Raw genomic sequence first — 14,236 nt, forward strand, 5'->3', positions numbered from 1 at the left:
GTTGGAATTTACAGGAGAGGTGATGGTTGAGGGGTGAGAACATGAGGGTGAAGGTGGGATGTATGACACCATAGTAAAAACTGAAAAATGTTTCAGGACTATTTCATTAGATTTAACTCAGGTTTTAAAATAATCATACAAATTAAAGTTGGATACTCAAGCCTTCTATGAAGCACTACATCTACATTCTTGTTGATTTGCTGTAATTTTTCACAGCTCTGTTCATGAACTTTTCAAATGTAGTGCATTCATGTTTGGTGACTTCGTGTGTGTCCAGTACTTCCACTCCTTCAATTGATATGCTAATTAGTTCATTAGCATGATCAGGCAGAAGGCAATTTCCTTCAGAACACAAAATTCTATTCCAGGATGAAAAACGAACACTCAGCTAGAGCTGTTGTGACTGGAAGTAGCAAGAAATGAATTCCTACTTCTTTCATCCCAGGAAACAGCACAAAGATCGGGTCAAGCCTCTAGTGATGATAAAAAAGAAGATGAAGTCAAGTCTTCATTCATTCATTCATTCATTGTATGATATTGCACTCTGTGTTCAAATTCTCTAGTCTGTCCTGATCACATGGCAGCTCCATTGCTGATAGTGCCTCACTCCACTCAACTGTCACTGCTGTAGATTTATAAGAATCAAGTCTGTGTACTTTTTCAGCTGGTTTAACAAACACTTCTTGTTCTCTTTGCTTAAGGATTCGATATAAGTGCCTTCATTAAGTCAACTTCTGGACTGAAGTCTTTGATTCTTCCAGTATATTTTCAATGGATAGCTCTCTGATCCAAGTGTAGCTTCCATTGCTGGACAAACATAGAATCATAGAATATCAGGGTTGGAAGGGACCCCAGAAGGTCATCTAGTCCAACCCCCTGCTCGAAGCAGGACCAATTCCCAGTTAAATCATCCCAGCCAGGGCTTTGTCAAGCCTGACCTTAAAAACCTCTAAGGAAGGAGATTCTACCACCTCCCTAGGTAACGCATTCCAGTGTTTCACCACCCTCTTAGTGAAAAAGTTTTTCCTAATATCCAATCTAAACCTCCCCCACTGCAACTTGAGACCATTACTCCTCGTTCTGTCATCTGCTACCATTGAGAACAGTCTAGAGCCATCCTCTTTGGAACCCCCTTTCAGGTAGTTGAAAGCAGCTATCAAATCCCCCCTCATTCTTCTCTTCTGCAGGCTAAACAATCCCAGCTCCCTCAGCCTCTCCTCATAAGTCATGTGTTCCAGACCCCTAATCATTTTTGTTGCCCTTCGCTGGACTCTCTCCAATTTATCCACATCCTTCTTGTAGTGTGGCGCCCAAAACTGGACACAGTACTCCAGATGAGGCCTCACCAATGTCGAATAGAGGGGGACGATCACGTCCCTCGATCTGCTCGCTATGCCCCTACTTATACATCCCAAAATGCCATTGGCCTTCTTGGCAACAAGGGCACACTGCTGACTCATATCCAGCTTCTCGTCCACTGTCACCCCGAGGTCCTTTTCCGCAGAACTGCTGCCTAGCCATTCGGTCCCTAGTCTGTAGCTGTGCATTGGGTTCTTCCGTCCTAAGTGCAGGACCCTGCACTTATCCTTATTGAACCTCATCAGATTTCTTTTGGCCCAATCCTCCAATTTGTCTAGGTCCTTCTGTATCCTATCCTTCCCCTCCAGCGTATCTACCACTCCTCCCAGTTTAGTATCATCCGCAAATTTGCTGGAGAGTGCAATCCACACCATCCTCCAGATCATTTATGAAGATATTGAACAAAACCGGCCCCAGGACTGACCCTTGGGGCACTCCACTTGATACCGGCTGCCAACTAGACATGGAGCCATTGATCACTACCCGTTAAGCCCGACAATCTAGCCAGCTTTCTACCCACCTTATAGTGCACATCTACTACTGTTGTTACAGATGCCTTGATGGCATTGTTTAATGACCCAAGTGGTTTCAATACTAGACTTACATGAGAGAGAATGGTGATTATCTTCTCTGAATGTAGTAGCAAAAGTAGTCCACCGGCCGCACTACTTAGATCTATTCCATCTTGGTAGATACTTTCCAAAGCCATCAATAACAGTTGCAGTAATTTTAAGACAACATCCAAGGATCACTCATGAGAAAGCCAGCAGGTTTTCCCAGGTTGGACTAATTTGAACTTCAGTCCCAGAGTAGCTTTTATTTTTTCCATGACATTCAGGTTTTTTGGACTCTTGTTGGAAAAAAAAACCCAAAGACATTAAATTTATGGCTTTTTTAAGGTCTTTTGAAGATTCTGCAGTTCGTATTAGTGCTAGTTGAATAGATCATAGAATCACAGGACTAGAAGGGACCTTGAGAGGTCTTCTAGTCCAGAGGTTCTCAACCTTTTTCTTTCTGAGCCCCTCCCCCGCCCCCACCTCCAACATGCTATAAAAACTCCATGGCCCAGCTGTGCCACAACTGTTTTTCTGAGTATAAAAGCTAGGGCCAGTGTTAGGTGGTAGCAAGCAGTGCAATTGCCTGGGGTCCCACACCATAGGGTGCACCGTGAAACTAAGTTGTTCAGGCTTCAGCTTCAGCCCCGGGGGCAGGACTTCAGCTTTCTGCCTTGGGCCCTAGCAAGTCTAATGCCAGCCATGTTTGTCAGACCCCCTGAAACCTGCTTGCAGCCCCCCAGGGGGCTCCGGACCCCTGGTTGAGAACCACTGTTCTAGTCCAGTCCCCTGAACTTAAGGCAGGACTAAGTATTATTCTAGAGTATCCCTGAGATGCGATTGTCTAATCTGCTCTTAAAAAACTTCCAATGACATAGAATCCACAACCTCCCTAGGCAATTTATTCCAGTGCTTAACTACCCTGACAGGAAGTTTTTCCTAAAGTCCAACCTAAACCTCCCTTGCTGCAATTTAAGACTATTGCTTTTTGTCCTATCATCAGAGGTTAACAAGAACAATTTTTCTCCCTCTTCCTTGTAACAACGTTTTATGTACTTGAACTGTTGTGTCACCACTCAGTCTTCTCTTCTTCAGGCTAAACAAACCCAAATCTTTTCCCTCAAAGGTCATGTTTTTTAGACCTTTAATCATTTTTGTTGCTCTCCTCTGGACTTTCTCCATTTGTCCACATGTTTTCTGAAATGTGGCACTCAGAACTGGACACAATACTCCAGTTGAGGCTGTATTACCGCAGAGTAGAGAAGAATTACTTCTTGTGTCTTGCTTACAACGCTCCTGCAAATACATCCCAGAATGATATCTGCTTTTTTTTTTTTTTTTTGCAAGTGTTCCACTCTTGACTCATATTTAGCTTGTGATCCTCTATGCCTCCCAGATCCCTTTCCGCAGTACTCCTTCCTAGGCAGTCATTTTCCATTTTGTATGTGTGCAATTGATTATTGCTTTCTAAATGGAGTACTTTTCATTTATCCTTATTGAATTTCATCCTATCCTCCAAAGCACTTGCAGCTTGGTATTGTCTGCAAGCTTTATCAGTCTACTCTCTGTGCCATTATCTATCTAAATCATTGATGAAGATATTGAACAGAACTAGACCTAGGACCAATTCCTGCAGGATCCCACTCAATATGCCCTTCCAGCTTGACTGTGAACCACTGATACCTACCTCTCTGGGAATGGTTTTCCAACCAGTTATGCACCGACGTTATACTAATTCCATCTAGGTTCTATTTCCCTAGTTTGGTTTGAGAAGGTCATGCGAGACCATATCAAAAGCCTTAATAAAGTCAAGATATACCACATCTACAGCTTCCACCCATCCACAAGGCTTATTATCCTATCAAAGAAAGCCATTAGGTTGATTTGACATGATTTGTTCTTGACAAATCCATGCCTACTGTTACTTATCACTTTATCATCATCTAGATGTTTGCAAATTGATTGCTTAATTATTTGCTCCATTATCTTTCTGGGTACTTAAGTTAAAATGGCCTCTGCAGTGTGTATAGGAGAGATTAGGGTTATGTTTTTCTCAGAGAAAAGTGCGTCTTCCAGAGAAGTTTGCAGCTCCATCAAATGCACAAGTGGCCATCTGTTTGGTGTCCAATTGACAAGCATTTAACTCGTCTAAGATGCGGGCTGTCACAGATGCAGCCGATGTGTCTTCTATAACCTGAACATCTAGAAATGCATCTACTGGCCTACCACTGACATCAAAATAATGTTTCCATTGACTTAATACTTTACGTCCATTTGCATCAGTGCATTCATCAGCCATGTAGGTGATTTTTTTGAATCTGGTGAGAGAGTTCTTCACTTTTTTTGACTGTGGAGTCTTTCACTGTTGCACCACATGTTTCTAACCAGTCAGCTGAGTTTTTTGCAGAAAGATAGTGACCACTTGCTTGTCTTGTTTGGAACCAATGTCCAACTTCAGGGATAACAAGTGACAATGCACTTAACATAGGTCTCCAGTTTGTAGTGTGTGGTATCTCTTGCTTAAATAGTATGTTGCTACAGCCATGTTTAGTGCATAAACTTGTGTCTCCAGCATTCTTAACAGCCTCAATAAGTACTTCTAAAATTGGCTTTGCCAGTGCCTGGCTTATAAAGCTTTCTGTATGTTGATGCAGTCCAGAGGTTTGGTGTTTTGCAGTCTTTTCATATAGTTTGTCAGCACTGGCTTTGCTGATCGGTCTGGCAAACCAAGCTCCTCCAGTTTTACCAGTTGAAGCAGTGGGAAGCTTTCCTTCTTTGTAAGTTTTTTTGCAAGAGATGCACTAGTAGTTATCTCTTGGAACTTCAAAAAATGGGGAAAAAGTTTGACCAACAAACATCAGGAATTACCTTTAAGTTGTGGAGCAACTGTTTCTTCCATAGGTAGCTGTATTTGTGCTTTGGGGTGTTCAGCTGTAGATACACCACTAGAACCTTCAGATAACATGTTGATATATTCTTGGCAAGCATAGAAGTTTGACTTCTATATTTGGGTGGGCAATGCCCAGCGGGGCTAGGGCCAGCTCTGCACAGTGGGGCCCAAGAAGGGAGCGCTACCTCTACTCCCTGATTAACTTCTGCAGGCTACCCAGTCTGTTGGGGTTGGGGGGAGGGCCACAACCAAAAATTATAAATCAAAGGTGGGGATGGGGCTCAGCTCAAAAAGTTTGAAAACTGCTCAGGGTGCAGGCAGGGGTGTAGCTCAGGATAAAGGGAGGGTGTAGCTAGGGGCTGTGTGCAGACAGGGGTGCAGCTTAGGGTGCAGGGAGGAGGTAACTAGGAGCTGTGTGCCAGGGAAGGGTGCCCTCACTCACAGTTGCTGCTCCCTGAAGGTTCTGCCAGGCTTAGAGCCAGGTCCCCCCAACCTGAGCATCTCTTACCAGCTGGGCCTGTGTGGTAATCGCCACTGACTATTGCTGCTGTAGACCAAGCTCCTTGATCGGAATCAGCATTCAAAAGCTAGACTTGTTACTTACTGACAAACAGAGAAATACCATCAAGTTGAGGGGAGGCCTCACTTCGCTTGGCTAGCAAGACTACACTCGTCCTTTAGGACCTGGTCCATTGCTTATTTAAATTAAAGAGTTTGCATTGGCATCAATGGACATTAGATGCAAATGTATAATGCCTTTAAAAAAACTTAACATTAGTTCCTTCAAACTATGATGAGATTTCCGAACAGATATGGTGATTTAAAAAACAATAACAAGGATGCTTTTTATTATTTTTTCCCTGCTGAGAGAGTTTTGGTCATGAATATTAGTTGTTCATGGGGGTTAAAAACTAATGTCATTTAAGGACGGCATGATACAAACTATAACGGATGTCACTTTTTCCATGCTTGATAATGCCTTCACTAATATCAGCTGGGACACATCTTTCAGAGTAAGCAATAAGAATATAACTTTTAAAAAACAAATTCGATAATGCTGTTCTTTTATTACTGAGCTGCTGGATGTATAGCACATCCTACATCTCATCATCCTAGTTTAAGAACTTACCTTTTGGCTACGCCCAGAGCTTCCCTTCTACTTCCCTCTACGCCCAATCCCCCCCTCTGAACTCAAAATTATTTTGCTATTTTTGGTCGTTTATTCCAGTTAATCCATCCTTTGTGTAAAGAAGTTCTTTCTGAGTTTGCTTACATGACTGATAACGCTTACTCAGCATTTTACACTCTTTTAAAATGTAGTTTCAGCAAAGGAATGAGGGCGAAAGACTTTAAAAAACCATATGGTTCTCACAAATGGCATTTCCATTCCTTACAGTTTATAATTAGCTAAATATATTATTTAGTGTTAATTACTACATTTCCATATTTATAGATATCTAGTGCATTGGTAAATATATCTAGTCAGGATTCAGGCAAGCCATAGAGAGCCATAGAGTGGTTTATGATCACTATCCAGATTGCCAAGGAGACATTTCATGTTTATTGGTGAAACAAGTTTGAGAGATGATTTGAACAGGGGCTGGATTTCAATTAAATCAGTGATTTCAATATAATGAATGCCGTGAACTCTTCTGGAGATTGTACGTTACCTATTTTCATGCAGAACAAATGTATTGGGAAATGTCACCATGTTAAAATCATTCACAGAACTTCACTGGTGCTGTGAAAACTGAACATTATGTACTTTTCCTAGGTAATTTGAAAGTGGTGCATTCCCACTTTAGAATCCACTGAAATAATTTCACCTTGGACCAGAAGGAATGGTAGAAAATATTTCCACATAGGCCTTTAGTGACCTATAATATCTAATGATGTTGCACAGAATTCTTTAAATAAATGAGTTTTTAAAAGATTAAATTACAGCAAAACTTAAATTATGCTGATTTAGAACCAAAACCTGCTAGCTGTGCAGGCAAATAGTCAATCCAATGTTTTCCCTTGGTGCTTCAATAGGACAAGATCGGCCCTTATGTGTTATGGTTCAGTGTCTGAGCATTGTCCTTGACCAGGGCTAGTGTGCTGCTAGGTTTTATTTTTTTACTGAGATTAATTGGCTATATTGCTTCTTTAATGGAAAGAGTAATATTATGATGTTACAAGGGCCTACCAAAGAAAATTTATTTTGCTATTTTATACTTGGTTACTTCTGTAAACATAGAAAAGTTATTAAAACTTATCTGCTTTTAATTAACAAATAGGAACATAATTTGTTAAAAATGTATACATGAACTATGTCTATCCACTATAGCTACTTGATGAACATAGCCTCTTTCCCTATAGCTGTTATAAGTTATTTAGTGCTAGTATAATACTCATGTATAGAACTGAAATAATTTAATGGAACACTGCAGGTATCAACTGCAGCGCACACAGGCAGGACTCAAACTTCCCACCAACTGCTCTCCCCTCATCAGATACAAGACAACTTAACACTAAGATAAAGATACAGCATCATCTATTGGTGACAGGACAGTCTACCATGATCATTACCAGTTTCACTCCTCTAGCTGAGTAAGAATTTAAAACAGTAACTAAAATTTTAATATTGTTGTAACTCATAGGAATCCAGGAAGTCTGCCATCCGCAAAAGTTTCCTGGTTGTTCTGCCTGTTTGAGTCCTATATTCAGTCATGGAGACATGATTCATAGTTGGATCTAGGCTATCAGTGAATACAAGGTCCACGTCCTACCGGTTAGGCCTATCTGTTGTGGACAGACTATCTGTTGAAGACTTTAGGATAGTGAGATCTCAAGGACACCCCGACAATTCTTTACAACCAGTCCCCCACCACAGGCCACAGAAACCTGCCGAGGTACTTCCAAATCCTCCTCTGCAAGCTTTTAGGATGGTTATTGAGCATCCTCAGTATTTACATTCTCCTTTCTTTCAATGAATCAGTTCAGTTCTCTGTGCACTGCAAAGGAGTGAACTCTCACTTTTTGCATCAGTGAAGATAAATGGTTTATTTTCTTCATTAGTGTGTAAGGTCCCCTCCAAAAATGAGTAAGTTTGGAATTTTTTCCAGCCTGCTTTTTCTGGTTGAATATCCGCAACATCTCTTCTTCTTGACTGGGCACAGAATTCTCTTTTTTCCTGGCATCTTGTGCTTGGCATGTCATTTTTCAGCTCTTTTGTTTCTCCACCTGCTGGAATGCTGTCATCAGATCACTTACATAAGACTCTGCTGTGTCAAAAACCTGGGTAGGTTCAAGGAGGTTTACTGTGTCTTACTGCCTGAACCTCAGATCATAGGAAAGCATGGTTTTGTGGAGTCCAAATATAATCTCATAAGGAGAATAATGAATAGTTGAGTGCCAGCTGCTCTTATATGCAAATACGGCAAAAGGTGTCTCAGCATCCCAGTCTCATTGGTCTTCACTGACTTAGACTCCAAGCATGGAGCCAATGGTGCCGTTTACTGTCTCTACTCCCTCATTTCTCACAGGATGGGCAACACTGGTCCTCATCTTAGTTTTCTGGAATTGTTGGCAAACCTCACGGAATAAGTGATTCAAATTCCTTCTTCTGATTGCTGCAGATGCAGGTTGGTGTGCTGAATGCAACACTACATATTTCATCAATGCTTTTGAAACTGTCTCTGTCCTTTTATCTGTTAAAAACTGCACCATCATGTATTCTAAGGAGGAGTCACACACTACCAGCAAATACAAGTTTCCAGATGGAATTTCTGGTTGTGTGTCTTTCAAGTCAAGCAGAATGAACTCCCAGTCCCATGACCTACTAGCATGGGGCATTTCTCCTAAAGGATTTCTGCCTCTTCTTGCTGCTGCTTTCCTTTCTTGACAGATAAGATAGAAAAGCCTACAGTCCTTTACAGCTGCAGCCACGCCTAGCCAAAAATATCTATCAGATACCTGGCTCCATGACTTTTTATACTACAGGTGACCTGCTGCTTCATTATCATGAAGACACTCCAGCACTGTTCTCCCTAAGCTTCTGGGCATGACAATCCTGTTCCTGCCAGATGTTGTCGCAAGACCAGGTTGAGTCTATTCTCACTGCCCTCACACAGGTGAGGGCATCTGCCACCACATTTTGCTTTCCAGGTTTATAGTGAACTGTGAATGTATATTCAGAGAGTTTGTGAATCCACCTCCACAGGCACCCTTCTGGGTTGTAATAATTTCTTCTAGAACACCGAAGATTTGTTGGAACATTGCAAGTAACAACTCTGGCACAAGCAAGGAGGACACGAACTTCCTACTACTACTCCCCCTACACTCCTCCCACTGGATCAGATACAACAAAACACTAAGACTAAGCACCATCTATTGGTGGAAGTGCAGTTAGCGGTTATCATTACACTAATTAAATGTGCCAGACTGAAAGCAGAAGCCCTACAGCTATCCACAGAATAGCTACAATATTGCCCTCAAATGAAGACTGATTGGAGAACCACTTTGAGATGATAGAGTATTTCAGTCTCCATATGCCCACTGTGGCCCTGTGGCACTCTGTACCTCAAGGCAGCACCTTGAAACCCCCATATTCACCCATCATATAATTATGATATAGTTCATACAAAGCATGTCATGTAAGACAGCATATGAAAGGGCATGATCTCCTGATATCCATTGTTCTGTCCAAATATGTATATCATTAGTCAGTATGAAGTTGAGATTTTGCTGTCTGGTTGTAAGTTTTAGAGTCTGTACTGCTAGGTGGTGGTCCACTCCCAGGAGGGTGTTAAGTGACCATTAATTATCAGGGGAGTTGTAAACATGGGATTTACAATACTGTAAGAGGGCTGCACAACCCTCACACAATGGGGGATTGCTCAACCCTGTGACTCAGCAAAGCCCACCAGGATGTGTCTGGGCTAGTATTTTCCAGGCACATGGACTGAGGATATAAAATAAGGGACAGTGGCATCGTGCCTTGGCCTTTCTCCTCCCCCACTTACGCTGGAAGCAACAAGAACGCTGAGAAGACAAAGACTTGAACTGAGAACTGTAACATCCAGTGGGGTGAGAAAACTGCTTATTCCAAATACTGCCTAGCATAATAAGGTTTAAAATTTAGACTGTGCACTTACCTTTTTTGATTTGGTAACTATCTCCGACCTTTTGTGCCTACCACTGATAATCTTTCTGTAGGTAATAAATTTGTTCTGTATTTTACCTAAAATAGAGTATTTTGGTTGAAGTGCTTGGGAAATCTCAGCTCAGGTTACAAAGGCTAGTGTGTGTCCACTCCACACCTAGAGAGAGGCAGACTGGATAGAAAACTTACACTGGTAAGGCTTCTGACTAGGGCACGACTGTACAGTTCTGGGGTGCACGGCTGGGGAGATGCGGGGAGGAGGGGAATTGGCTGGAGCCTCTCTCGGTGTGATTTGTGAGTGGCTCAGGGAGCATTCATGCAACCTAGCTGAGCGTGGGGCTCCACACGCTGTTGTGCGGAGTGATCACAGCGCCTGGAGGGATTTGCTGCTTCTCACTAGCAAAGCATTGTGAAAGAAAGCCCAGGCTAAAGGGTTATGTGGGCACAATGCTACCCCAGTTCCAGGTTGCACCACGGGGATATCATCAAAGCCCCCAATCCAGAATTCATTCCTGTTTGAACTAGAACATATCTTTTAGAAAAAGATCTGATCTTCATTAAAAAATTTCCAGCGATAGAGATTCCCTGACAACCTTTGGTAAATTGTTCCAATCATTAGTTACCCTCATCATTAACAATTTGCACCTTATTTCTAGGCTGAATTGATCTGACATTGGATCTTGTTATACCTTTGTTTGCTAGATTACAGTGCCTTCAACTATCAAATTTCAGTTCCACATGTTGGTATTTATCGATCAGGCTACGATTTAGTCATGGAAGTCATGGCAGTCACAGATTCTGTGACTTTACTGGACCTCTATGACTTCTAGGGCTTCGAGAGGCAGAGGTAGGATTGTGCACCCCTGCCCTGCAACTGGGGTGGCTGGAACTAGGACCCTGCAGCCCCAGCCCTGCAGCTTCCACCGGGGCCACATGCCCCAGCCCCATGGCTTCCACCTGGGGCTGCGGCCGGGGCTGCGCACTCCAGCTCTGTGGCTTTCACTAGGGGTTGCAGCTGGGGCCACATGCCCTGGCACCGTGGCTTCCGTCTGGGGATGAAGCTGGGGCTGCGGCCTCTAGCCCCGTGGCGTCCTGGGCTTGGTAGGGGCTGCATCCAGGGCAATGCGCCCCAGCCCCACAGCTTTCCTAGGGACTGCAACTGGTGCTGCGCACCCCTGCCCAGCAGCCGCACTAGGGGCCATCTGCCCCCCTTGGGACTTCCCAGGGTCTCCCTCTACCCCAGCTGCAGCCAGCTCTGGAGCGGGGGCTGTGCGCCCCCCATGGCGGCTGGCGTAGGGCTCGGCCTTTCAGTCCCTGTCCCCCACGCCCATGGGACTCCATTCATTCCCCCTACATAGCCTGCCCCCAGGTTATTTTTAGTAAAAGTCACAAACAAGTCATAGATTGTGAATTTTTATCGCCCATCTGTGACTTTTACTAAAAATAACTTTGATAAAACCTTAGCCTTACTTAATCTTAGACTGTGATCAAGTCATCCCTCAACCTTCTCATTGATAAGCTAAATAGATTGAACTCCTTGTGTCTAACTCTATAAGGCATATTTTCTAACCTTTTAATCATTCTTGTCACTTCTCTGAACCCTCTCCAATTTATCAGAATCCTTTTTGAATTGTGGATACCAGAACTAGTCACAATATTCCAGTAGCATTCTCACCAGTGCCAAATAAAAGAGGTCACATAACCTCTCTACTCTTTCTTGAGCTGCCCATTTTATAAATCCAAGGATCGCATTAGCCCTTTTGAACATAGTATTTTACTGGGAGCTCATGTTCACTTGATTATCCCCTGTGACTCAAGTCTTTCTCAGAGTCACCACATCCCAAGATAGCATCCCTGTCACAGGCTGTACCTGTAGGTCGCCCCTGTGAGGTAAGGATGGGCACCTCTCTCATTCCCTCTAACCACCACCCTACACTGGGCTTAGATCCTCCCTTTTAAGGAGCTGCCCGTCTCCAGATGCAAGAGGCCTCACAGGTGTGCCAGGCTGGGGCTCAGTGAGCCCAGAGGAGCTCTTTAACCCCTTCCTGATGAAGGTGGGAGCTGTCCATATTCTGTAAATATGGCCAACCTTTGTTCCTAGATATTTACATTTGGCCATACTAGGAACAGCAGAGTGAGCCTGGACTGTTTTGGAGACCGCGGCTTTATTCTGTTTCTTTTTTCATCATGGACTGTCCAAAGTTGGAAAATCAGAAACTCAGGTTGGAATGATGATGTTTGAGGATACTGACACCCTAGCAAGGAAAATATTAGCTAAAATAAATGGTTGAAATATAAAAGATCTTCTGACTGACATTAAAGCATCTTGGAAAATAACATCCACTGTCACGACAGTGCAGACAGAACACACTTCAGGAATGAAAATCAATACAGATGAGACTAAGATAAATCCACTCTGCAAGATGTGCTGCTTTTGAATGTAATATTGTAAGGAACGTGATGCTCTTAAGATTTGACACCTTGGATCAAGCCCTTACAGAGGGCCTTGTAAAAGTTGCCAAATTCATTTTTGAGTTTCATGGGTTGATATGATTATTGAAGGACAAGATAACGACAACTTCTTAGCTTTCATTCAACATAATTAAGATGCTACTGTTGAGGAAAACATGCTCTTCTGTAAAGTGCTACCTAGCCCACGACTGGCGCATGTCTATTTAACATATTTGTTGAAGCTACCAAATATTTTCAAATCAATTGGGAAAAATGTATTGCTTTATGCAGTGATGGTGCCAAAGCAATGACTAACAAGAACAGCGGTCTTATTGCAAGATTAAAAACCAATATGCCACATTTAATTTGGACCCATTGCTTTTTACATGGACAAGCAATTGTTGCAAAAGGAATGCCTTCTGAGTTGCATCAGGTGCTTGGTGAGTCTGTAAAAGTTGTGAATTTCATAAAAAGCTGGCTTCTATCAGCTCGCCTGTTTGCAGTTTTATGTGATGAAATGGGAACACTTTATAAAACTCTTCTCTTGTACACTGAAGTGAGGTGGCTCTCATGAGGAAAAATATTAAGTGGACTTTTTGAATTGCGAGCTGAAGTACTTACGTTCCTACGGGAACAGGGGTCTCCTTTTGCTAAATCGTTCAGTGACCCATCGTGGCTTCTTCAGTTAGTTTACTTAGCAGACATCTTCAGTCATCTGAATGAGTTGAATATGAGTTTTCAAGGATGACACAAAAACATAATTGTATTGGGAGACAAAGTGAGAGCCTTTGGAAAGAAGTTTGGAACCTGGTCTGCTTGGCTTCAGAGTGGAAACTTTGAATCATTTCCTCTGAGTTGTGAGTTCATGAAATCGATTGCCAATGGACAAGAAGTGGACATTGAACAATTAAAAAAACATTATGATTGAACATATACTTACATTTAAGCAGCTCCAGGATTATTTCCTGCCTGACGACGTAGAACTTGGCAAGAGGTGGATAATTAATCCGGTCAACAAAAGAGTAGTCGAGTCTGCCAAACCTACAGGAAGCCTGCAAGACAAACTGATAGAGCTTTTATCTGATAAAATGCTCCAGTGTTCATTTCCTTCAGAAGACATGTGCACGTTTTGGATGGCACAGAAGCATGAGTATCCCAAACTTGTAACTGAAGCTTTGAAAGTTTCAATCCTTTTCGCAGTGTCATACTTATTAGAATTGGGCTTCTCATCTATAGTTGCAATAAAAACAAAGAAATGAAATAAATTATCTGTGGAGAATGTCCTGCTGAGTGTTTCTTCAATTCAACCCAACATAAAAAAATTAGCTGGTACAAAACAAGCACAAGTGTCTCATTGAAGGACTCTGTAAAACTCATAATCTGTAAAAAAGTGAATCTATAGTTTGTTTCTATGCAAAAATAAACTTTCATTTGGCACAAATGTTTTTTCTTACTTTTACTTATTTATGTATGTTTGAAATATTAGTTTATTAATGCTGGTGGGCCAGTATTATTCATAATTTACTTGATGATATTTAAGGTAGGGGGTCACAAATTTTCAAGTCTTAGTATGGGGAGGGGAGTCACAGTTTTGTTTTGTTTTTTTAATATAGAGGGAGTTGCAAGCACAAAAAAGGTTGAGAAACACCGATTTAGTCCACTAAAATTGGAAGAATAGCAATGTGAGCCTTGAAACTTCTGTTAGAGACCAAAAATAAGATCATAGACAAAAAATAAATTCCTGCTATTTCAAAAACAAATCTGAATCAAGCAAGCATTCTATTATCTGTGATAAGCACAAACAACACAGAAAGGTCAGCTGTCTGAAAGATGAAG

This window comes from Lepidochelys olivacea, assembly GCF_965140295.1.
Source record: "Lepidochelys olivacea isolate rLepOli2 genome assembly, chromosome: 2".
In the NCBI taxonomy this organism is placed as follows: Eukaryota; Metazoa; Chordata; order Testudines; family Cheloniidae; genus Lepidochelys; species Lepidochelys olivacea.